The sequence below is a fragment of the Cnephaeus nilssonii genome, assembly GCF_951640355.1.
Source record: "Cnephaeus nilssonii genome assembly, chromosome: 22".
Taxonomy (NCBI): Eukaryota; Metazoa; Chordata; class Mammalia; order Chiroptera; family Vespertilionidae; genus Cnephaeus; species Cnephaeus nilssonii.
The window spans coordinates 23,421,824-23,448,157 of record NC_137093.1 but is presented as its reverse complement, the minus strand read 5'-3'; the positions used below and the strand labels follow the sequence as shown (position 1 = coordinate 23,448,157).

At 49.6% G+C, this 26,334-nt stretch overlaps 1 protein-coding gene across 2 annotated transcripts in view; it reads right to left on the bottom strand.

Moving 5' to 3' along the window:
* The window catches only part of SEZ6L (seizure related 6 homolog like), a gene marked incomplete at both ends in the record, with an annotated part of 130,353 nt that overhangs the window by 43,953 nt on the left and 60,066 nt on the right, over window positions 1-26,334 (bottom strand). The gene's annotated exons all lie outside the window — the stretch shown is intronic.

Genomic DNA, 26,334 nt, shown 5'->3' with positions numbered 1-26,334 from the left:
GCTGGTCAGGACGCGGGCACGACCCATCGACAGATATGGGGGCTGCCCCTGTCCCTCCCTCTCTCCCTTCTTTCCTGCTTCTCTCCTTTCCTTCTTCGTTTTTTCTCCCCCTTCCTCCTTTTGCCGACCATGGGGATTAGGGTGGACCGTGCCAGGCCCGAGCTAAGCATTAGGGCCACGGAAGCCCAGGGCATGACCGTTTCACAGCCTAGCTGCATATGTCCCGGGAGAGGCCACAGGAAAGGAGAGATAATCACATCCGATGTGATACATGCTTAGAAAGAGAGAAGCTTTGCGTGTTACCAGGACAGAGAGGACAGGCCCCTAACCCAGTGTGCGGAGCAGGGCCTCCATGCACAGCCGGACAGGCTGCTCGCTGCACAGGGACACGCCACTCAGAGGACGGGAGGCGCTGTAGCCAGTCACACCCTCTTCTTCAAGCTCCGTGCCTGGCTCAGGGCTCTATTGCCCTGGGACCGAGGGAGCAAGCTTCTTCTTCTTCTTCTTTTTTAAATTAAATAATATACAAGTGACCTTGTGGGAGACACAGAAATATTTGAGGATTCAGAATCGTGAGGCAGGTTCAGAAGAGAGGGATGTGAGGAGACTGGAGGCCTGGCTGAGGTCAGCAGGAACGAAGACGACAGGGGCAGAGGCGGAAGCTAATTCCAAAGGAAGTGGTGAGGTCGGGAGGTCGGGGCCAGGCCCTGGTGGCCGTGTGTACGCTGCTGATTCCTTCTGATTTATTTTTGTCTTGAAAGTAAAAGCACCTAGTCATCTTAAATACGGGCTGGCCCCGGCGGCTGGTTGGCAGACTCGTGCCTGAAATCAGCTTTGTGGACTTGAGACCCACTCTGCAACTGCATGCTGACAAATGGCTTTACACTCTGAGCCTCAGTGTCTTCAGCTGTGAAATGGGGCTTTTATTCCCTATTCCCCAGGGTTGTCCTCGTTCAATACGTCAATGCACGTAAACCATACATACATATATAGTACATCTGGGTGCCTCACCCACAGTGAGTGCCCAGTACGTGCCAGCTGCTGCCACTGTTCTTACTCTCACCATTGGATCACGACCCGGAGCAGGAAGCTGGAGCTGTCAGACGTGCCTGATGACTGCCTCGAGATAGCGAGGAATTATATTCTGGGCACAAGGGTGCTCTGACCGATAGCTGTCCTTGTCGATTTGCTGTGGAGAGACTCTCACTCAGCCACCGTCTCGGGCCCTTCGGCACTGTCATTTAAATTTATTTCCGCAGCCGTCCGGAAGACTCGTTTACTTTCACGGAGTCAGCGGCAGCGGCTTAATCTATATAGACTGCAACAGTTTGCAACGGCACCAACAAATGTTCCTGTTGTGTGACATCGATTATCAGCGAGTGTGTACCGCAGGCTGACGGCGGCGCCAGGGCGGGAGCGCGCACGGGGAGGAGAGGGTGTGTGATTGACCGGAGGGCAGAGCAGGGGCAGTCAGGTCCAAGGTGGGAAACGCTGAGGTCTCCGGGTTGAACGGGGGTTCACATCCCATCCTGCCTCGGACGGTTACAAACCCCAAGGGCCCGGGCAAGTCCATGAAGCCTCTTGTATGTGACGGAGATATTCCACCGGCCCCAGAGGATTAGGGCAGACGTGGGCCTGCCCCGAAGCTGTGGCTTTTATGCTCCCAGGCACTTTTACCAAATGACTGATGCCGACTGTGGAGTGACAGTAAGGCGATGGGACAGAAAGAGTGGCTTACACGGGTCAGGAACCCTCGCTCCCGAGACGCGATGCAGAGAGCTTGGGTGCAACCAGGGGCTGAGGGATCCGGACAGTGTTCCTGTTCTGGCCTCTACTCCCTGCGTATCTTTGTGTAGGTCTCTTCTCTCCGTCTTCTCTCCATCTTCTCTCCCTGCGTCAAACGGGCTGCCTGAGCTAGATAAAGGCTGAGGGCCCTTCCAGCTCTGACACTGTCCATTTCTACACGGATCCAGGAATTGACAATTATTTTTAGTCTTTTGTTCATCTTGTTTTAAAAAGGGCAAAGGGACAGCCTGGATTGACATTGACTCATGAGTTTTGGTTGGGTTCTGTGGCTACATTCGTTTCAGCTAGTCCCTCCCCAACATGTCCCCTGATCACAGAGCGGCAGGTGAGAGAGAGGAAGAGGAAGAGGGAGAGGGATAGGGAGGGAGGAAGTGATTAGGGAAACAGGTTGCGTCGGAGGTGATAAAAGGATGGTAAGTGACATGAAGCACGGCAGTGTGCCTGGGCCACAATCGCACTATTTATAACATCTGATGTTGGGTGACTTTATCGAATGCCGACTGTGTGCCAGGCACGTGCTAAATGCTTTGTTCCCTCATTTAATTCTTCATTCCTCGTTTTAAACTTCATTTGGTTCTTTCTCAGCCTTGTTAGGTAGAAATTATTATTCCTCTTTTACGGATGGGCAAACGGAGGCTTCCGGATGTTAATGTTCTCAGGGCCCAGGGCAAAGCTGGGTTTCCAACCTCGGTTTTCCTGATGCCAAGGACCATGCTACCAGCCCTCTTAAGAATGATGGTCGCTGACAGCCTCCTCCAACTCAGCTTGAAGCAGCCTTTTCCGCCCTCTCTCCCCCCAACGCCTCTCTCTCTAACCCTCCCTCTGTTTGCATCTCTGCTGGGTGACCCATCTATGTTGTGTCTGAAACTTTCCAGATGATACTCCCCACCCCCACCCTGCCCCCAGTGTCCCCAGCTCAGAGCTCACACATGCTGGAGTCTCTCTGGCCGGCTCCAACCTGAGGGCTACACTCAGGACAGATGGGTGTGTATCTGTGGTCCCCAGCGCCTGCAGCCTGGGAGGCCCGAAGGCTTTGTTCTCAGCCGGGATGCGGGCCAGAGGAGGGCTGGGCAAAACCAAGTCAAAATTGGATTCTAGGGCCTCAGAGACCCAGCAAGTTAATAACATGCTGGAATAGGCTGGTTTTTCCTGGGGCCTCAATGACCACTGAGTTAAGTGAACTCCTCTTTCTCAGAGCCCTGAACATTTCCAGTCACCACAGTCACATCTGGCAGATCCCTTACCACGGGCGCCTAGTGCCCCGCCCAAAGGCTGTCAATCAATCAATGAGGGAAAGCCTTGGGTCCCCACTCTCTGCTGGTTGACACGCTGCAGGAGAGCGTCAACGCTCTAGGATGGGGTCCCTGCACTCAAGGAGACAGACACCACCCAATGGTAACCGAGTGCGGATATCAAACCGCAGAGATGGAGCGTTAATTAAATCGATACTGACGCTGTTCTCCTCCCTCCAGACAGAGGGGGCAGCATGGAAGGCGACTGAGCACATGCTCTGCCATCCAAGTCGGGGAGGAAGCACCTCTCCCTCTTTTTCTCTGACTTGGATGGGGAGATGGGACATTAGACTGGGACATTTGCATCCCATTAAAGCAAAGCAAAGCACCGGTTCTGAAACGCTGAAGCTGAAGGTCTGCGTCTTACATCCTGGGCAGCTGTGGAACGGCCGGGACCAGCACGGATCCCAAGCCTGTATCACCCAGCAGGCGCACAGTGACGGGACGCAGTGCGGGGGAAACAGAAGCTGAGGGATGCTTCTGCCATAAAGCTCAGTGAGACGAGCAAGATGTAAAAGTCTATGGTGTGGAGGAAAATGACCAGAGACAATCAACTAAAACACATCGCAAGGCGGAGAGCTGTCCTGACTTGGAACAGCACCAGCAGGATGGTCCTGGCTGCCTGTGGGGGTGGGGCTGCTGGGGATGTATTTTCTTCCTTCTCCTTTTTGGTATTTTTCCAAAACCTGTATAATAAATATTTAATTCTTTCTTAAGTGAACAAGAAACGCATGGAAAGAGCAGGGGTTCAAGGCTGCCTTTAGCATCTAGTGATGGAGAGGCTGAGGGGAGGTGGATGGACACATCTGTAATCACAGAAGTAGCTCCTCCACTCTGCGTCATCGAGCCACTTTGGAGCTCCATTTCCTGGCGGGGAGAATGATCAATTCCTCTCTCATTAGACTGTTCCCTTATCGTGAGCACCTTTAGGAGGCAGGACTGGCGGGGCATCAGTTGATGTTATTTTTGGTAAAGGGTTCTACAAAAATGTTAATTACATTCTCATTCTCATGATTAATGCCCGATTCAGGGGTGGTTTCTTGTACCTTCACTCTCCACCGTAAGGACTTGCCCAGCCTGCTCCGGTGGGTTTGGTTGGCCCCAACACAGACAAAACCAAAATTAAATATCATATTTTATAGCTCCAAAGGCTCCTAGAGGTCATGGTTTCAACCCATGAGGAGGAACATGAGGTCCAGAGAGGGAAAGCAGGCTGCTCAACACCTTAGCAGCAAAACAAGGCTATTTAAGACTTGAAAAACCACTCCAGAGCACACTGAACAAAACCCAAACCCAAAGCAGGAACACCTGGCCCACCCTGAAGAATGCTGGCGAGTTCTAGGACTCCTGCATCTAGGCTGGGTAATTCTTTGCTGGAAGGAGGGGAATATGTTGGGCAGCATCCCTGGCCTCCACCCACTAGATGGCAGTAGCACTCCTGGTTGTGACAACCCAAATTGATTCCAGAAGGCACCAAAGGTCCCTTGGTAGGCTGGGGGAGGGGGGGGGGAGGCGGGGGGTGTAGAGGAGAAGGGGGGCGCGGGCAAAATTGCCCCTGGTTGATGCCCTCTGGGTTAACCAGAATGAACAAAACAGGCGACTTGCCCTCAATGGAGCAGACCTTCCTTCCATTCTCAGAGCAGAGCAACTTTGTTTTGCTTGCATCAGTGAATTTTAAGGTTGGAGACGATCTTAGCATAATCCCCATGTTATAAATAAAAACTGAGTGTTCTTCTCCCACTCACATTTGTTCATCAATTTATTCATTCATATCCATCCATCCATCCCTCCCTCCACCCAATGAGCACCTACTATGTGCCAGCCAGGAGAGTGACTAGCAGGAGCTGATGAGCACAGCCCACTGCTTTCATTCCGCTGGAGAGGACCCAGCACCCCTGGCTTACTCGGTCCTGTGGGCAAGAGGACCCTCAGAGAGATGAACGGTGCCAATCTCACCTGGACTTTGAGAATACTTTCTGGGGCACAGGGCAGAGGTGGGAGGTGGGCTTGGGGGACAGTGGGGTTCCATCTCCTGCCTCAGTTGCAGCTCCCAACCTATATACCCATGCGGACAATACTGACATTGAGATGGCAACTTACACTCCACAAGTGCATCCCCAGATGTGATCTCATTCCGACCCCCAAACAATTCTAAGGTGGGCGTTTTATTTTCCCCACGTTATAGATGAGAGAAAAAAAAATATCAAGGCTTACAGAGAGGAAGTGACTTGTCCAAAGTCATACGGCCAATGGGGTAAACACGTTCTGACCTTGTTTCCTGGGATCTTTCCTCTTTCCCACACTCTCAAATTATTATTATTTTTCTCATAGAATAGTTTATCTGAAAAAATGCAAGAATACCTGAAACATATCAAATCAAAAGTATAAGCACTGCCCGCCCCTGCCCTGTCCGTCACGCCTGCCTTCTAAAGAGAGTCAGAGTAAGTAGGATCTTGCTGAGTCTCCACATAATAAAGTATTTTTACCTGAAAACGTGTGATAGCACACAGGAGCATGGGGTCGGGGTCAGAATGGCTTGTGTCCCGCGCTCAGCCTGCGGCTGGCTGTCCACGAGACCTAGGCGGCTGCCTCCCTTCTCTGGCCTCACTGTTCTCAGCAAGGTGGGCTGTCCGGCCTTCCCTCCCAGGGCTGCCGAGAGTAAGATGAAATCTCGAGGGAAGGCACGGCGCTCACACAGCAGCAGCCTGTCAGCGTTCATGAGCACTGTGGTCGCTTCCTGTCTCTCTGAGGAGTCACAGAGTTCCTGCGTTGTCTATATTGCTCTGTCACTTCCCGAGAAATGCACCTTGAAATATCTCAGTCACTCAAAAAGAGTTCAAGACGAAGGCAACCAATACCCCCGTGTTTGCACCTGCAGCTTAAGAACAAGGATGCCACCAGCACAGCGGAAGCCCCCGTTTGCTCTCCCTGACCATATGCTTCATCTCCTCCACCCTGGGGGAGGGTGGATTACTGTCCTGAATGTGACCTTCAGCCTTCTCATCGACTGTTTATTGTTTTACAATTACCCTTATTTATTGTCTGCATTGATTTATTTACATGTCAATGTCTCTGAACAATAGATGAGATTGTGTGGCGTGCTTTAAAATATATAAACAGTTTTCCCATATGGCTCCTCCTGAAACCTGCTCTTTCCTTCTCTTTCCTTTTCTCTTCTCTTTCAACACTTTGTGAGATTCATCCATGTTGATAAGTGTAGTTTTGACCCATTCCTTTTTCACTGCTGTAGAGTATTCCATGCATTAGTATCCCACCACCCATTTTTTACTTCTAGTCCGTCACGAATATCTTTCTGTGTCAGCACAGAAAGGTGAATCTTGGTCAACTTGATGCTGGATAAGCATGCTTCCTTTCACGACACCATGGCTGGAGAGGGAAGCTACCCCCTGACTTGTTCTAATTACCAACGTCATTTCATCCTGGTACCAATAGAGTGTAAAGCTCTCCCATCCCCATCAATCACAGGGTTGGCTTTGTTTGATGTCTTTGCCGTGGTCACCTGAATGGAGGGGAGACTTGGGTTCGAGGTACGCATCACCCAAAACAACACACCAAACTGCACATGTGGGCCCACAGCCCAGCCGGCCCCTCCAGAGTCCGCTTCAGAACCCCAGGGGGTCCCCGGGGACTTGCAGCAGGTGTCAGAAGGACCAGCTGTGCGGGCAGAAGGAACGTGCAGTGTTTGGGCTACAAGAGTAATTGTCCGATAATTGTCCTCTGTGAGCTGGCTTCTCCCCCACTAATGGGCCTCCTTTTTAATTCATGTTGGGTTCAGAAAGCCTCGAACATTCTTTGATGTCCAGTTACATCCCATCAGAGCAGTGGTCTGGCGGGCATCCATCTCCCCCATGAATGAGCGCTGATAGCTGCTGGCACAGGGGTGGGATCCTGCCTTTGTGTCTTTAACAATCTGATTAACTGTGGTCCCACCAGTGCCAACTGATTAGCATTTCAACGCTCTTCTCCTTCCCACCTCCGTCCCTGCCTCCCTCCGCGCGCCCCCACTCCATTCACGTGCGACTGGGTGATTTCTTGTTCGGCAGCGAGGGGGAGAGGAACACAGTGTGATTTATTTGTGTCCGTGAAAATCAGTGAGTCACTGAGGGAGGCCTGGGAGGCAGACACACAAGACAGCTCAGAGAGGAAACCCGCGGTGGGAAATCTAGACTCGGTTACCTCTCCGCTCACACAGGCAAACACAATAGGTGGGAATGAATCCAGACGGTTAGAGAGGGAGTTGAAAACGCATCCCAAGTTTGCAATGTCTCGTCACCCGTTTGCTCAGCTTCCCAGACAAGAATAAAGAGCAGCTCGGCATCCCAGGATTGCTCACGAGGGGCTCAGAGCCGGAGAAAAGCCCGGCCGCCAGGAGGCCCGACCTCAGCACTGGTTGCATCATCAAACCACCGTGTGACCTTGACCGAGTCCATCTCTCAAAGCCTTGGTTTCCGGCTGCCTCGGGCTAGGACGGCGATCTCTGCCTGACCAATCTTAAAGAAACAGAAACTGGGGCGGTCGTGGGAGTCGTGCGCCTGACTGAGTTTTAAGATGTTCACAGCAGTTTTACAACCTAACCTCCGGGCTTAATGCGTTTCATGGCGGAGACGAGGGCAGGCCTCTCTTTTCACATAACAGACGACAGTGGCCTTACTTGCTAGGGACAGATAAGACCTTCCCGCGGCTTTACTGGAGACGCTGAAATGCTGTTTTCTTCTTTTCCTGAAAAGTAGCTGATGCGATCTTCATCTCAATGATGAGGAAGGGTTGGTAGGATTTGAACCAGGGCCGTCTGGCCCTACACCCATGCCTGCATTTGTTCTGTCTCCTCCAGCTGGCCCCTGAGCCCAGGCCCGGCTGCTTCCGGAGTGAGTGCCAGGTGCTTCCTACTACAGACACATTAGCACCGGGTCTGCTCCAGCTACGGGGTCCTGAGGGACAGGGAGAACACTAACCGTGCCCCAGGGTGGCACTCCTCCCGAGCGAGGACTGCCCTGCAGAGAAAAGTGGAAGGACATGCGACAGAGGCAGAATCCCAAGGCACCTCGGAGGAGGGGGAGCTGGCCTACATCACCATTTTACAGATGGGCAAACTGAGGCCTGTGGTTCGAAGGAAAGGGCTCTGGATTAGGACAGTCAGGATGCCTCGTGAACTCACTCTGAGGCCTTTGGTAAGCCTACTGACATCACGGGGCTCCATTCTATCCTCTGCATAATGGAATGATCTCTTCAAATAACCCCTTAAGAGGAGTGACTGTATGTAACTGTGCACTCAAGGAAGAACTCAGCGGGTCTAGATTGCCCACACCCTGCACATTCCTTGGTTCCTGGGAAGGACCCTCTGAAACCTAGAAATACCCTGTCCTACCAGATAACGTGTCTGTTTCCCTGGAGACAGTGGGTGTGAACAATGTGACTTACGGTGGGCACGTTGTGCTTGGTATAAGTTTGACCTCTAGAGGGGAGTTGTGGGGGGGGGGGGGGGCAGAGACTAAGATCAGCCATATGGGACCAACCCCAGGAAGCTCCCTAGACACCAGGGACCAGGGAGCCTTCCTGGGTGACAGTGCTCTGTGGGTGCTGCACAGCGCCTCGTGTTGGAAGTCCACTGTCCGCACAACTCCCCCGGCAGCGAGGCCCGGTCTCTGCCTGACTCCGCTCTATGCGCCTCTTCCCTTTGCTGATGTTAGTCTGTGTCCTTTCCCTGTCACAAACCAGAACTCTGCGTGTGATGGCTTTTCTGAGTCCTGTGAGTCTTTCTAGCCCATTATTGAACCTGAGGGTTGGCTTGGGCACCAGTGGAGCCCCATAATCAGCCAAAAAAATGGGACTACAGGACTGACTCAGGAGTGGGAGTCTGAGAGCTGGAAACCTGCGTTTTCCCTTACCCAAGACACCGATGATGATGAGGATGAGGATGATGAGGATGATGATGATGAAGTGCCTACTATATGCCGGGTCCTGTTGTACATATGTTTACATGGGTCATTTCCTTTACTCCTCTCAACACCCCTGGGAGGTAGATAATATTATCACCCCATTTTACAGAGGAGGAAACTGAGACCCAAAGAAGTTTGGTCACTTGCCCAAAACAACGCAGCTTGTAGCTGGCAGGGTTGGGATTTGAAGATAATTTGTAAAGCGCTGGGCAGGATGGTCTCTCATCTCCCTTCTTGACCTGATGTCATCTGGGATTTTAAAGGGCAGTTCCTCTTTTGGGTCCCGAGCTGAGAATTCTGGGGCTTAGAGGAGGAAATAGTTGCTGCTTATCCTCACCTCTCCCCTGCTCTCTCAGCTGCCTTCATCCACACCTGCTATCTTCTAGGTCAGTGGTCGGCACACTCATTAGTCAACAGAGCCAAATATCAACAATACAATGATTGAAATTTCTTTTGAGAGCCAAATTTTTTAAACTTAAACTTCTTCTAACGCCACTTCTTCAAAATAGACTCGCCCAGGCCGTGGTACTTTGTGGAAGAGCCACACTCAAGGGGCCAAAGAGCCGCAGGTGGCTCGCGAGCCACAGTTTGCCGACCACAGTTCTAGGTCAACTTCAAGGCAGGGTCTCAGGCCAGAAATTGGAGAAGCCATTTCATTCTATTCTACCCTATCCCATTCCACCCATCCCATCCCATCCCATCCCATCCCATCCCATCCCATCCCATCCCATCCCATCCCATCCCATCCTGACCCATCCTGTCCTAACGCGTCCCATCTTGTAACCATCCACTGAGCTGGGGAGGTACAGGCTGCACAACGGATCGTCTCTACTCTCTGCTTCTACAGGTCAAGGTTCTCCCAAGCAGAGGAGCTCAGTGTATGCTGGGGAGCAGGCTCCTGCCAAGCACCGTCTCCTGCCAAGCCCCAGGCTCCTCCTCTCTCTGACTCCTGGGCCTCGCTGCCTTCCTCTTGGAGCGCAGCCAGCCTCTGCCCAGAGCCTAACGAGCTCTCACGGCCAACAAGAACAGCGCCTCGGTGTGTGTGGGCCGGGGCCGAGGAGGTGCACAGAGCCTCCCTTCACTCCCAGGCCTGCCCGCTGGGCAGGTGGCGGGTGTGGGGCTCGGGGGAAGCACTTAAGGGTCCTCAGAGTGGCCACTGTCAGCCCACTGACCCGCAGAGACGACACAGAGAGCCTCAGTGTCCTGGTGCCCACCTGGCCCCCTTCACGGGCACTGTGCCCATACACACTGGCACCGGGCCAGTTCCCTGGGCTGGAGGAAGGATGTCCTTTTATTTACTCAGCAGCCAACTCTGCCAAGGCCAGCTCAGCTCACGTGGGGCCCGTGACACAGAGGAAGAGAAAGACTGATGGAGAGACGAAGAAGGAAAGACAACAGTCCCCTTTTCTTACGAACAAAGACTGTCACTCCATTCTTGATGCTACTAACTTTATGCAATGATAATGACGATGACCTCTTCTGAACCTTGCGATGTGCTGTTTTATATGCGCCATCTCATTTAATCCTTAGAACTACTCTGTGATGTAAGGACGGCTCATGTTCCCATTTTGCAGATGGGGAAACTGAGACTCAGAGAGGGAAATTCACTCCCCCAAGAGCACGCTGGGAGAGAGCCGTGCAGCTAGGCTTCATAAGCGAGGACCGTCTGACATATGGGCCCCTTACAGCTTCTAGCCCTGCTCCATTTCAGGTGCTGTTTAAAGCCTTCTAAATACATTATCTTATTTAATTCTGATAATAGCAATTCGCTCCTTCATCCATACCTTTGTTCAATCATTCAACAAACTCCCTGACAACTCCCTGGGTATCAGGCACTGTGCTCAGCAATGTGGAAGGAGGTATAAAGGCGTTGGAAATGGTCTCTGCTCTCAGGGTGGTGGTGAAAGGGAGGTGAGCTACCTCTAGATCCCCTGCTCCCCCCCCCCCCCACCCACAAGGCACCCACACCTATCTGAGGCTGTGGGACCAGGAGCAATGGGAGTCCTGAGGTTTGTCCCTTGCCTCTGCGCGGATTGTCCGCGTTTTCCACTTGGTATTAAGATAACCAGATGGAGCCTGGCCGAGCGATAAGGGCAAAGGGTGGAGAACTCAGGTCTCTTGTGTCCGACGCCCATAGCGAGGATGGTCATGCAGACTGTAGAGTTTCTTGATCCCAAACATACTCCTTCATGCTTTTCATAGACGTTGACTGAAGTGTAACACGCATAGAAAAGTCCACTCAACCAACTTCCTCAAGCTGGACACACCTGTGGAACTAGCAACGAGATCCAGAAGCAAAAACTGCCAGCAAATACGGAATTTTCCAGCCCCACTCCCCTCGACATCCCCTATTTTGCCTTCTCTGGTTGAAGATTAGTTTTGGCTGCTTATGAATTCGTTGGGTAATTATGCAGCATTTCCTTTTGCACCTGGCCTCTTTCACTCACTGTGGTTGTGAAATGTATCCACGTTGCTGCGTGCAGTGGTAATCCATTCCTTTGTCATGGCTGCGTGGGATTCCATTCCATGCCTGCACCACAGGTTATCCATTCTCCTGCTGATGGGCGTTGGAGCCGCTTCCAGGTGTGACTATTATGACGAGTATAACTGTGAATACCGTACTACATGTTTCTGGGTGCACATGTATGCTCATTACCGTTTGGAATATTTCCAACCAGAGTACTGGTTGCACAATATGGCATGTTCATCTTTAGTAGATGCTGCCAAAAATTGAGTACGTATCTTCCAGTTTTGATAAAAAGTCTATCCAGCTGTTTTCCTACCGTGCAGTAACTAGCAGACTGACCGAAACCTAATAACAATTGCTTTTCCAAAAAAATTATTTTAGAGAGGGAGGAAGGGGGTGGGGGTGGGGGGGAGAGAGAGAGAGAGAGAGAGAGAGAGAGAGAGAGAGAACGAGAACTGGGCTCAACACTTCACCATGCATCATCTTCTTTAATCCTTCTTTGTCGAGTCCAATGTTGGTGTCCATTTTTTAGATAAGGAAACTGAGGTTCAGAAAAATAACATTATTATCCCACAGCTTCTGGAAGCAGGCCTAGCACTGTCCCGGGGCCTGTGCAACTCCAGGGCAGTGTCCTGAACTGCTTCTCGTGTTCTTGGTGCTCTGACGCCCTCCCCATGGCTCTTCCTCCTGGGGTCTCCTCCTTATCCGATGGCTTCTTTTCCCTCTTCTCCTGGCCCTCCCCCTTGGTCACATGGCAATGACCACTCATTGGCCACAGCTGGGGTGACACTGGTGGGCGAGGGAATACGGTGTTGATCTTCCCAGGGAGATGCTATCCCTTGTAGCCAAGCGGCAGGGAGGTTAACGCGGGGCTCTGGCGAGGAGCAAACAGCGTTTGTAAGGAGCTTCTGTGACAGGCAAGATAACATGCTTTATTAGCCTCAAGACAAGACAATGTTTTGCCATAATTTTTGATCAGAGACTGGGTGATGTTAGCATCAGAATATGTTTGGGAGGCGGTCACGCTGTTTAAGCAGCAAATGAAAAAAAAAAAAAGTCAATGGAGGGTCAGAGATTGTGGTTAACCCGTTTTCCAAAGGGACACAGAAAATGCAGTGCCTGCTCAGACCTGCCAGCGACGAGGCCAGGGCTCCATCCAACGCTGACGCTGGGACAGTACCGGACACCTCCCCACGTGCCAGACTTAATCATCCCTTTACTAGTAAGTTCCTGGTCCTCTGCCAGAAAGCCTTGGGTACTGCCTTCCTCCAGACCATGTTTTTCAAAAGAGCCATTGCAGCAGAATCTTCTAGGCTGATTTTTCAAATGCAGATTTCTGGGCCTCATCCCCGTTAGAATGTTGGGGGGCGGGGGGGGGGAACCAAGGAATCTGCACTTTTACCAAGTACTGCAGGTGAACTGCATGCCCACTGATGCTTGAGAACCATGGCCTTTGAGACTTCTGGGCACAGGGAAAAGTATATCCCATAATATCCCTAAACCATGTAAAGTTGCATTGAACTGCATGATAGTTAATCATATGATATTTTGAGCACTTTTTTATGTACACTGCACAATCACATCCATTGCCTAATTTGAGCCTAGAACAAATAAGCTTGCGGAAGAGAAATTATCCTTCCCATTGTACAGATGAGCAAACTGAGGTGCGGAGAGGTAAAGGACCGTGCCAAAGACCTCACAGCCAGCAAGCAAAGCAGCCATCATGGATTCCCTAACCTCCGGTGAAACACGTCTTTCTCTGTAGGCTTTTCCCTAGGCCAGTGGTTCTTAGCCAGGGGTTGGGGGGTAGAGGGAATAGGGGGGTGGAGGGGATAGGGAAGTGGGGGAGGTGATTAAGCCCCCAGGGGACACTTAGACCTGTCTGGAGACTTTTTTGTTGTCATCACTGGGGTGGGTGTGTTACTGGCATCCAGTGGGTGGAGGCCAGGGATGCTGCTCACTATTCTACAATGCACAGGACAGCCCACCACAAAGGAGCCATGGCTATGCAGGCTATTCATGCCCCAGGTTCTCCCCCAAGTGCACCGGGATGCTTCCGGAGACTTAGCACAGGGCTTGTGTGATCAGAGTAAGGCTCTGCATCCCTCCAGCTGCTGAAGGGAGAGTGGACTGGAATATGCACGAAATAAATGCTGGAAGGCCAGCTCAGGAAGCTAACTGAATAGCTGCATGACCTTGGCCATCCCATCCCTCCTCTCGGAGCCTCAGTTTCCTCTTAGGTGGGACAGGGGTGGAGGGCTGAGGCTAAGCGAGACTCCGCCTACTGCCTGAACACTGTTCTAGGATCTAATTCTGTCTAATTTTCTGTTACGCTGGGTGACCTCCTTTGGAACGGGAGACAAGATCTGAGAGGCTAGCCCTTGTGAAAGGCAGGGTTGTTGTGCGATTTGGCTGGTCCATGTTCCCGCTGCATCAGCCAGATTTGCTCCACGCTCAAAAGGAACTCCCAAAGCAGATAATGCTTTGGAAGGAAATTGGATTGGAATTTAATTGATGGCCTGGGCAATATGCCACTGCCATTAAACTACCCTGAAAAGCCAGCCCATTGTTCTACACAGAAGCAACATGGCTTTGTTTGGATAATGCCATGTGCGTGAGTTCAGTTTCTTCCCCACGGAGACCACTGCGAGCGAGTAGCAGCCTCTCTTTGGTGCCACTGAGCCAGATGCGGGCCAGCCCCCTGACCAGCTTCACCCACATCCTGGCTGGGAGGGTCCTGAATTCAGCAGATCCTCCAAATCTCACTCTTGTCTCTTCCCTCTCCAGTCCCCTTCCCTTCCTTCCTAGTGATCCCCTTCTGATCCACCCCCTGCCTTAAAACCCCTCCATAAATCACCATCATCTATGCCAGCAACCCCAAGTTCACTGTTCTTCTGGGAGCTATTCAGAAGTGTGCCACTAAAGTAAGCTTAGAGATGTTTTCTTCTCTTGGGCAAATTGTTATGCCCACCTTCCTGGTACAGGTTCTGACAAGTCTTGCTGCGAAAAGAAAATGTATCCAGGTTGATGTAAACCATGCTTCTCACATCATTTGCACACGAATTCCCCTCCCACACTCATTATTTATATCTTGTATAATAGGCTTCCACAGAATTCCAGTCTAGGAAACACTGACCCACACACGGAAGTACAGAATCGTTAGTCGAGCATTCACAGCTCTCCATGGAAAGGTTCCTGAATTCATTGCCAGCCTCATGTTCTAACTTTCAGCACTCACCCTACAGCCATTTCAAACTCCTTGACATTTTTCCAAATCCCGTGTTTTGGAAGGGCAGGCAGTAACATACATTGGTTACAACCAAGCCTTGAGTTACTGAATCCATTGAATCGTATTTTTGCCATTTCCTTAGAGCTTAGAGTGAACCTCCCTAACCTCAGTCTCCTTACCTGTGAAATGGGTATAAGAGCACAACCTCATATGGTAGTTGTGAGGATTAAATGAGCAGATGTATGTAAAGGGCCTAGAACACAGTGGACACTCAATGTGTTAGCTCTTAATGTAACTATATTGCTGTGACTTTGTACACACAATTCCCTGTATTGGAAATACCCTCTCTCTTCTTGGCCATCTGGTGAACCTCTGCTCATCCTAAATGCCTTGGCCTTAACACTATCTCTCTGTAGAGCCTTCTTCACATTCCTTTGGAAGACGTAAGCACTCCTTCCCCCACACACTTTCTCTCCCCCCTCCCTCCCCCTCCCTCCCCCTCCCTCCCTCCCTCCCTCCTTCCCTCCCTCCCTCCCTTCCTCCCTCCCTCCCTCCCTTCTTTTACTCATTTAATTTAATTTAATTGAGCCCCTGCTCCGTGTCTGCCTCTCTTCTAAGCACTGGGGACAGAGTGGAAACGGGACTGACTTGGTCTCTGACCTCCTGGAGCTGAAAGTCTAGAAGGAAAGACAGATGTGAAATAAGCAATGACACAGGAATGAACTGCAACCAGGATGAGCTATGGGAACACTCCCTGGCCCTGCTTTCTATTCTGGCTCTTAGAATGCTGCATTTTCATGGCTTGTTTTCAGACACCTCTTCCCCCAGACAGGACTCCTTCAGGGAGCCGGAGACCAGTGCTCTGTGCACAGACCCACCTGAAATGTTTACTGAATAAGGGAATGGCCTGGGAGCAGCAACGGTTGGGGATGACCCTCGTCCCTCTGTCCCCTTTGATCAAACACTGCCAGCTGCTGGGACATCTACACTCGGAATGAACCCAAACCCAGTCCCTGAAGGAGAAGAAAGAATGACCTGGTTTATTCTATTTGAAGAACTCAGAGTTCCCAGTGCCCTGGGTGCCTCTCAGAGCTCCATTTTTATTTCTTAAAGAAAAATAATAAACCAGGTTAGCGCTAAAGAAGATGAATAGGAACGGAGGCAGGCTCACTGGCGGTCTGCGGCTCTCCGAGGTGCTATCCTTGTCAGTTCCAACGAGAGGGGGAGAGAAGAGACACGATTCTTCAAATAGCTCTTCGCTTTTTGGGGAATATGTAATCGTCTCAATTAAAACACAGACCAGAATATTTAATGGCACGGAAATTGATTTTGATGCTATTTAAATAATTTCCCCCAGAGAAAACGGGTATTGCTTGGCCTAATTTGGTGGAAGCAATCATTTCCTTCCCAGCTCACAACTTGCGTGCAGGGGCAGTTCTGAATTCGTGTCAGGCTCAGCGGAGTTTTCCAGGCGACGGGGGGAGGGGGAGGAGCCTAAGCCAAAGCCACTCAAGTCAACTAGAGAGGTGCATGGGGTGCAAATTTAAGAAAACTTGTCCTAAAGGCAACATCACCTTCAGTGCCTCCCAGGGCATTTCCGTAGGGAGGACTTGTGTCTCTGAGCACTGTCCATGATGCCATTAAGGGCGGGGCTAAGTGGAGGAGGGGTTAGTGATGCGTGATCCCTCTGCCCTAAAAACACACCCAGTGCAATAAGAAGGCACCACGTCCTGGAGAGTAGCCACATGTCAGGTCTAAGTTGCTCTTCTTGGGAGAGGATGCCAGCAAGGAAATGAACTTGCATTTGCTAGGCATTCACAGATGTCCCAGGAAAATTCCACATCGGAAATTATTATTTCCACAAAGGAAAATCCATGGGTGGAAAGCTAGGGTTAGCAAACTACAGCCCAGGAGCCAGTCTGGCCCACCATCTGTTATTGTAAATAAAGTTTTATTAGAACTCAGTGCGTTTTTTTCTCTTACATATTGTCTACAACTACTGACTCAGCAGAGTTGAGTCATTGTCTCAGAGACAGAATGGCCAGCAAAAGCTAAACTGTTTACTATCTGGCCTTTTACAGAAAAAGTTTGTCCACTTCTGGTTTGAAGGATGAATATATGACGTTACCATTTCAGTAGTGAAAAGTAGAGAAAGGTGAAGTATTGGCGATTGCATGTGGTTCAATCTAATGCCCCATTTGGGGGTTAAACTCCAGAGATTGTACAGCTTGTTTCATTCCCTTTCCTCATTTGTGTCTAAAGTTAACAGAACTAAAGCGCAGAGAGGTTAAGTGACTTGTCCGAGGTCACACAGCTGGAAAGGGATAAGATCAGGACATAAATTCAAGAGCCCAACTCCAAGATAACTGCTATTCCTGCTCCTGGTGGCTCCTCCCAGCAAGTCCTGACAACATCTGTGCTCTGTTGTCAACCTCTGTGCCCTCGCAGTCACCAAAGATGAACATCCTCCCCTGTAGTGCTTGCCTGAGCAAATAAATGCAGCCCCCGAGTCTGACAAGAATCCAGAATGGAAATGACCCCGAGTTTATTCTTTGTGTTACTAGCAGTACATTTTGAGATTGGAATCCTCGACCTGAGAGATGGCCTAAGGTCATCTTAGCTGTCCCTGCTGAAGGGTTTAGCGTTATCCCAAAAACAATGTGGGGGCTTCAACAGGGGGCAGGGGTGACATTACTAAATTTGCAAAGATCACTCTACTTCTGGCAGGAGCTTAGGAAGGGGACAAGGGTAAAAGCAAAAGGAAGATGAGGCTTCGCTAGCAGTGGAGACAGAAAGGCAAATACGATTTAGGACAGATCTGCTTAGAGCCGAGAGGTCTTGGCAGTGGATTGGATATGGAGAGGGGATGGGTCGAAAGAGGAGGAGGTGTCAAGGATGACGCCCAGGTTTCTGCTTGAACAACAGGTGGAGTGGAGACTTCCCTAAGAAGGGAAGTGCTGAGCAGGGACTGGTTTGGGGAGGAGGATCCGACTGGTCATTTACCATGTAGGCCACTGCGGAAGGGGAAGCTGGCTATCTCCGGTGGTTGCTGGGAAGAATAAGTGAGATAGCATTTGTGCAGAGCAAAGCAAACAGTCTGTGTTTAAGTACACGGTTAAGACGGTGAAAGGATATCAATACAGGATGTAGCAGGATGGAGAGAAGGTGCTTCTGGAGTCAGGGAGACTGGGTTCAAATCCAGGGTCTGTCACTTACTCATCAAGTGACTTTGGGTGCCTTCTTGCACTGACCTGGGTCTTGGTTCATCATCTGGTGACTCGGAGACACGGATGTGCAGGCACGGTGCTAAGTGATTGACATGCTCATCTCCCGTAACCTTGATCTGTGCCCTGGCAGGACCATGAGGCTCAGGGAGGAGAATGTACCTGCTCTAGGTTACACCTAAGCAGTGGAGTGGGACTGGGAATCCGGGCCTGAGGACTCTGCAGTGACTATGGTATCAAGTCTAATGCCCACCTCCTGGGTGGTTGCGAGGATGAGACCAAGAGATGGGCTAATAGGGTGTCTGGCACCCAGTAGACCCTGGGCAGCAGGGAAGTATTGCTTGGTTTCGAGTCCTTCCCATAGGAGTTTAGGGGGATCAGGGCTGGGTGCTCCTGGAAGAGACTTTAGGTCTGAGACTGAATGGTAGTCACTCTAGTGGGAGAACACTGGAAAGAAGAGAAGACAGGTGTAAAAGCTCTAAAATATGAGACTGACTAGTCATTTTGTGGACTGTAAAGGAACCAAAGTTCTCTGTTTTATGCTCAAACCATGCCCTCAAAACCATTCCCTCATTGCTTTTATTGCTTTTGGATTCTAGTGACCTCATGCTGGTCTCTCTCGAGAGACTGAGCTTTCTCTTGGCAAATAATTTGGGCTTCACATCTTGGGCGTTCAGCAGCCTCCTATGGAACTGTGCACGCCTTGGTCCTTCTTGCCTCCATCTCACCCTTTCTCACGCAGCGTTCAGGCTGTTTGCTTAAACATCACCTCGCAGATTTCCAGGCTAGGTCAGTCCCCATTTCGTGCTCCCTGAGCTCCCTGAGCTTCTAATTACTTCTTCAACCCTTGTCCTCCCCCCCAGGAGGGAAGCTTGAGTGCAGGGATAATATGTTTTTACAAATCTAGTACCAACAGCTCTGAGACAGGCACATCCGAGAGGCTAACTGAATACCTGAATAAACGAATGAATGACTGAGTGTGTACAGTGCCTCCTGGTTCCTTTGCCACATCTACATTATATATTTCCCTCCTCCTCCACCCTCACTCCCGAAATTTAGCTGAATCTCATATCTACCACACACGTTTCTCCTCTCCCCAATGGATGGTGGATTCCTTTTTTTTTTTTTTCATGTCCCTCATCCTATCCTTGGTGACCAGGTTACTATTTCTGGAGTTTCTCTTTCATCCTTAGTACAATCCAGCTCCCTCCCCTGGAGAAAATCCAAATGGTTTCGCTAGGTTTTCAAGACCCGCCCAGGCTGGTCCAAACAAAGCTCCCCGATTTTATCCCCCTCTGACTCCGAACCATTTAGGCTTGCTCTTCCCCACCCTGGGACACCCTGGAACTCCCCTGGCTCCCTCTGCTCTTTCTCCTTGATCAATTCCACCTCTTCCTCAAAGCCACCCCCCACCACCCCAGTTCCAATGGACTCCTCGGAAATACCTGTATCCATTTAGTCTGAGCCACTCTTTTTTTGGTCATTTTAACCCGTTTTATCTGTGTCTACCCCACCACCCCAACTATATTCCCTGAAAGAAGGCGCCTTACTTGAACCAACTTTGTATGCTTACAGCAGCTAGTGCTGTACGCTTCGTAGGCACATGCTACTGTCAGTGTAAGAAACATCCAAACCTGCAGAGAATTTTTATGAGTTTATCTGAGCCAAACCCATGACATAGGCCAGGAAGCACGGCCTCAAATGCTCCAGAGGATAATAGTTTTGCAGCTTCTTTTATACATTTGAAATTAAGGAGGGAATGTAGGGGAAATTAAATGGAGGAAGCAACTCAGGGATGTGATTACAGGACAGTTAACAAGATCATATGCTCTCTCGAGGGTGGTTACAGATTACTTGAAAGGTGCGTTAACCTAGATGCACAGAAACAATGGACAGGACTTGCTTAAGGCAAAGATAAACCGTTCACTAAAAAGTTATATGCCTGAGGCATGACTACCCACCATGACCTGTCCAGTTGGGAATTTATAGCCAGATCACTCTGTGAGGTTACCTTCCATAGGACCCCGACCCCCCCTTTTTTAAAATTTTTTTATCCACACTACTTAGCCCCTATGGATAACATCCATTTCACCTGTAACTATTTGTTTAATGTCTGCCTTCCCCATCAGATTATGTTTCATGGGGGCAGGGACCTGAATCATCTCCATACCCTTGGCTTCCTGATTCCTTGCAGAATAAGTGCTCAATAAGTGTGTTGTTGTTTTTTTGGATGAATATACCTAATACATGCCTCCAACTGATGTTTATCATTGCACTGTGTATATTTAAATCCCCATTTAGATCTCAAAGGATGATAAATCACGATATGGGGGAGGGGATGAGTTTCCCACAGAAGTTCCCGGAGGGAGGGGGCATTTTGTAACTGTTCGAAACATAATCAAACATTCATAAAATTAGATGCCTAATTGTCCATGCATAAATCATGGCTCATTGTTTTTTTCTTCAATAGCATAGAAATCACAAACTTTTCATCAAGAAGAGAAACTATGAGCACAAGGAGAGATATGACAGACATGATCAGCGTTCCAGGATTAGAAGGTTACCTTGTGTATGTACCCTATAGAATACTGATATTTCAGGACAATGGACAGCAGCTCATGTAGGAACCTTTTCTAAATGCAGGAGCTATTCCTATAGTGGATATTGTGCCCTTAAGAGCTCCTCTATCCGTGTTAAGACAGTTCTATGTACCTCTCTAACTCCAGTCTTCCCTCCTGACTCTGATATATATATTTTGCCATGCTCTCTTCTGCTGTTCCATTCTTTGTAGTCAGTTTCTGCTTTCCCCTTGCCCCTATATATCTATGCTTTTGGTCTTTCTTAGTAAATCTTTCTTAGTTAGAACAGAGTAGACTTACTGCTGTGATCCCATGGGTTCCCTCACCTTTACCTGTACCTCAGACTACCCTTCAAGGCAAAACTCTATTTTGACCATCATTACTGTAGACATAGGAGATTTGCCCCCAATTCTTTCCAAGATTGTCAAGGATAGAGGGAGATATCAACAATTACTATCCTGCACCTCTTGGTGCCAGCCCATTTCATCCTCACAACCAAAGCTCTTTTCTTTCTCTCGGGACAAAAATATAATTTTCTTCTCACTTCAGCTATTGTGGTAGTCCTATCTTAAGCCAGGAATTGGGAAGTCTTTCATTTCTGCTCCCTCCATATTCAATCAATCACAAAGTCTATGATTGTTCATTTTCTCAACTTCACTAATTCCTCCACCCCTGCCTGGCTGCACCCACTGGCCCAAGTTCCATCATCTTTTGCCTGGATAATTATCACAGCCTCCTCACTAGTTGCTCTCATTCTTGTTTCTCCCTCCAAAAATTCTCCTTTCATGGCAGTTTTTCTAAAATTCAAATAGGCCATAACACTCCTCTGCTTAAAATCCTTCACACTTTACCCTCAGGTGGTTTGACTCCTTTACACGTTGTGTATAAGGCCCTTCAATTCTGCATTTACAGCCCTCACTCCCCCCGAGTCCTACACCAGATCCTTTATAATTCAATAACCCAACTGTACAGAATTATATATAAACTTCTAGATAAGTGTAATATAAGCAAAGTGGTCAGTTCTATCATTCCAACAGCCAGACTGCCTGGGTTTAATAGCTGTATGTCATGTCCTTCCACCCAAGTTTCCTCATTTAAAATAGAAAAAAAAAATAGTAGTGTCTACTTCAGAAGGTAGTTGTAGTGTAAATGAGATAATTAGTACAAAGGTCTTAACACAGTCCCTTTCTTACTCTCATTAAGCATGCTGCGTTATCTGTGCTGTTTGATGCTGGTGCTTTCCCCCTCCCTTCTTCACCTGGTTAATTGCTAACTCCTCCTCTTCAACCCTCAATTCAGGAAGCACCTCTTCCAGGAAGCCTTTTTGGGTTCTTGGGCGGGGTTAACAACTCCCTGATCCCTGCTCACCTCTCACACTGACACACACCATGTGAGTTAGGGGTTGTGTCTTTTCCTTCTCCATCCTCAGTGCCTGGCAAAGGTGGCACCAGTCACATGAATGGGTACGTAAGAAAATCTCCTATAAGCCTGTGTATACAGCCATCCTTCAGTATCCATGGGGCATAAGTTCCAGAACCCCCCTTGGATACCAGAATCTGCAGATGCTCAAGTCCCTTATATAAAACGGTATAGTATTTGCATGTAACCTACACACATCCTCCCGTCTACTTTAAATCATATCTAGATTACTTAAAGCACCTAACACTATGCAAATAGTTGTTGTCCTGTATTGTTTAGGGATAATGACAAGAAAAATGTCTGTAAATGTTCAGTACTGATGCACCACCGCAGACCTGACCCACAGTTGGTTGAACCCGTGGATGCAGAACCCGTGGGTAAAGAGGGCCGAATGCATTGGAAAAGTCGAGCTGCACCTTCTCTCCTTGTCCCCCTCCCACGCTCTCCACCTCGACCTGGGCAGAGTGAATGCTTACAAAAGACTTTTTAGCTCGACTGAATTGGGAATGACAGGCTCATTCCCGGATTCCTCGAGTGGCCATCTTGATGGGGAGCGAGGGTGGCTGGCTGGCAGGTGCACGCCGATAAAGCGGGCTGGAGTTGGTATAAGCCATTTATTCTCCTGAAAGAACTAAAGCTAATCTTTCACAGGCAGTCTGGTTGGATTCTTGTTTCTAATACAGATGTTATCAAGGTCTTAGATGTGATAAACTCCCCGGGGGTTTTTATAAGACTCTGAGTGCTGCCTGGAGGTTAAACGCCTGTTCTTCTCTGAGTCCCAGCCACTCCCCTCAGATCAGCAAGCTGCAGGCAGTCAGTGCAGGGGAAAAGCCAGATTGTCCTTGCAGGCGGGAGGAACCCAGACGGGGACCCTCTGCACTGCCTGGTCCCTCTCCCCGTGGCTGCCCCTCCTTAGTCTTCAGATGTCAGCATAAACATCACCTCCCCTGAAGGGTCTTCTCCACCCACCATAAATTAAGAAGTCCTTAATGTAGGCCTGGCAAGTGTGGCTCTGTTGGTTGCACTGAGACCAGTTCCTGGTCAGCACACATGGCTGACATGCCCAACTGAAATGGGGGGGTTGCAGGCTCCATCCCCAGTCGGGGGCGTGCAGGAGGCAGCCCATTGATGTTTCTATCGATGTTTCTTTCTCCCTTCCTCTAAACTCAATAAAAAACGTATTAAAAAAAAGAGCCCTTTGGCCATTTTCGCCTTGGGGAAAATGCTTTAGTGGAGGAAACCTACTTTTCATTCATGTGGGGCTCTCCTCCCCCCTCAGTTGGCCTCTCACACACTCCGTTCATTCATTTGTTAGTTTATCTCCTTGTCCCTGTACACCTTTGTTATTCTTTTATCCACACCTCCCTTTCACCCCTTAACACCCCACCGCTTATCTGCTTCTCACTCGTCACCTAGTCTGTTATTCATTTCCCCCTTTTCCACCTTCTTGCTCACTCTCCTCATTTTTATCTTTGCTCATTTATTTCCCTATCTTGCTTTGCACACAGGAAGGGCGGGAGAAGCGTTACGGAGATGATAGGCCTTTGCGTGGAACTCTCTCCCTCTGCTCCCCTCCTCTTTCCCATCCCCTCCCAATCTTCCGTGGGGCTTCAGTTTCCCCACCACTTCCTTGATCTCAAACCCACCTCATGTGCTCTTACAGCCCCACAAATCTCCCAGGTGCAACTTTACAGTGATTTTAAATCAATCACAGGATTACTGTTCATTTGTCTCATTTGACCCCATGAGGGCAGGGGCTCTGTCTATTTTGCTTCCATTGGATTCCAGCGTCTAGCACGGTGCCTGACGCGGTGTTGAATGAACACTGGGAGCTTGGACACCTGCCAAAGGTCACTCTTCCCTGTCTGCCTCTGGCAAGATCCTGGTGATTGACAGACATGGAAGGGACAGCCCGGGGCTCTTCCCCAGTGATTGGGAGCCTAGATGGTTTGCGAGATCATTTAGAAAGAGAGACAAGCCTAGTCCCCACCATCATGGCAAAAGTTATTCTCGGTGGCCAGCATTCACTTCTCAAGTTGACCCAGGTTTACAAAACCCACAGAAAGTCCTTCTCCTCCATGTACAAGGAGATGGAAGGTACGGGCTGGCCATCTTCTTTGTTAGGGGCACCTCTCAGACTTTGAAATCCCCAGCCTTCTGATATGTATACATCGGAGGGGATTGTGGGTCTCTCTCCAGGCCTCTCGGGGATGGCGGGGGAGCTGCTGGGGATTGGCACAGACTTCCTGAAGCACTCACCAGGCTCCTGGGAGGAGCAGAGGGCAAGCCTGCAAATGCAGATGCTGGGCCTTAGGTACTAAGGCCTTATGCCGCCTTTATATCCCTAGGCTAGAGGCAACTGGGCAGTGGGAAAGGACTCTGTGCTAAGCCCAGTGCTCCCTATGCTCTCAGCAAAGGGTCCTTCGGAGCTGGTCTGCACGGGCTGGCTCCATAGGCGGCCTCCTAGCCGAGGCAGGTGAACGGCACAAAGGCTTTCCCACCAGCGATGAGCTGGGAGGATCAGGGAGCGGAATTCTGAGCCCAGAAAAGAGTCCTCACATTCATGCCTGGAGACACCCACCCCGAACAAGGCCGCATAGGATGCTCGCTGACTTGGCAGCTAGCTGTCCACTTTCAGCTCGCAGGAGTTGTATTCCTGACCTCCCGCAATATGACCCTGACACTGACCCCCCTTCACAAGTCCCCCCAGACAGGACAGATGCTCACTTCTTCCCACCTGAACACAAGTGGGGAGTGGAGGTTAATAGGGATGCTACTGACATTGAAGTGTTGGCCATGAGCTCAGCACTCTCTTAGGTGCTTCATGATGTGAGTTATTTTTATTGGGCGTATCTCCCTCCTTCCCTCCCTCCTTCTCCCCTCTCTCCCCGCCCCAATGCTAGCTACAGGTAACGAGCATCTTTATGCACACAAGTTTTGCTACCATGGAATCCATTTCCGGGCACAAATTCCCTGGGATGGAATTCTTCGGTCAGAGGGCATGAAGACTTTTACAAGCCCTCGCTGAACAGAATTGCCATATTGCTTTCCTAAGGGGTCTTTCCAATTACAAGACATCCGAGCTTACCAATGTTACAGTAACCTTGCTGGCACCCGCTGTGATTGGTTTAAACGTTTTAAGCTGATTTAGTCAATGTAATGTGGTCCCTCAAGGGCACTCTCAGATGCACTGACTTGACCTCTATGAAGGATGACTATTTTCCGTGAACTTCCCACTGGTGGTTCATGTTGGTGAACTCTTTAATTATGTGCTCTATCTATTTGTGTTTTCTGGTCCAGATTTTTAAAATGATAACTTTGAATGAATTATAAGTCTGTTTATTGAATCTTTTTTTCATTATTGCCCATCTCAGCAACCTGTCCAAATAATTTTTTTTTCATGAAAATGTGATCCTGCTGATCTGTCTGTGTGTGTACTAGCTGTATGTATGCTTTATACATACACAGGAATCCAAGAACCAATGTTTGATCCCTTGGGGCAATACTGACCTTCTTGAGAATGTAGGCAATTAACTAAATTCCTCTAAATCGTTCCACTAAGTGATAATGAGCATATGATCATGAACTAAATAATAATTCAACTAAATACAGCAAGCGTTTTCTGGGCATCTATTTTGTACGAGCGCTGAGCTAGTCCCTGTGGATTCAAACATGAAGTCAAGGTCTCTGATACCTTTTCTTCTGCCATTTTTATTTTATTTTTTTTTAAATACATTTTTATTGATTTCAGAGAGGAAGGGAGAGGGAGGGAGAGATGGAAACATCAATGCTGAGAGATTCACTGATCTCTGCACGCCCCCTACTGGGGATGGAGCCTGCAACCCTGTCATGTGCGCTGACAGGTAATGGAACTGGTGGCCTCTTGGTTCCTGGGTGGACGCTCAACCACTGAGCCACACCCGGCTGCTCTTCTGCCATTTTAAATGCCAGCAGATGAGGTGGTTGAGAAAGGGCGTTATAAGTGGGAGAGGAGGGGCCGCCTGAAGTAAGGTCTGGGCACAGTGCAAACCCACAGACAGACGACAGTAGCAGCAGCAACCACAAAGCAGGTGGAGGTTTGTGAGCAGATGTGTTCCCTACAAGGGCAGAAGGTGGAGCCTCGGGTTACGATAAGGCCAGGTAGCCTGTGGTTTACTTGCCATGAATGACAGCCAAGCAAGCCCTGGGGTGAGACTTTCCACTCCACAAACCCCTCTGAGCGGTCCCTGAGGTGACAGCCCCTCTGCAGGGGACCCGACTCTGTTCAGGCACTTGGCTGCCCTGGCGAGAATCTACCCAATAGGCCCGAGATAAGCCAGCAGTGGCCATACCCCCGTTTTACAGAGGAGAAAACCAAGCCC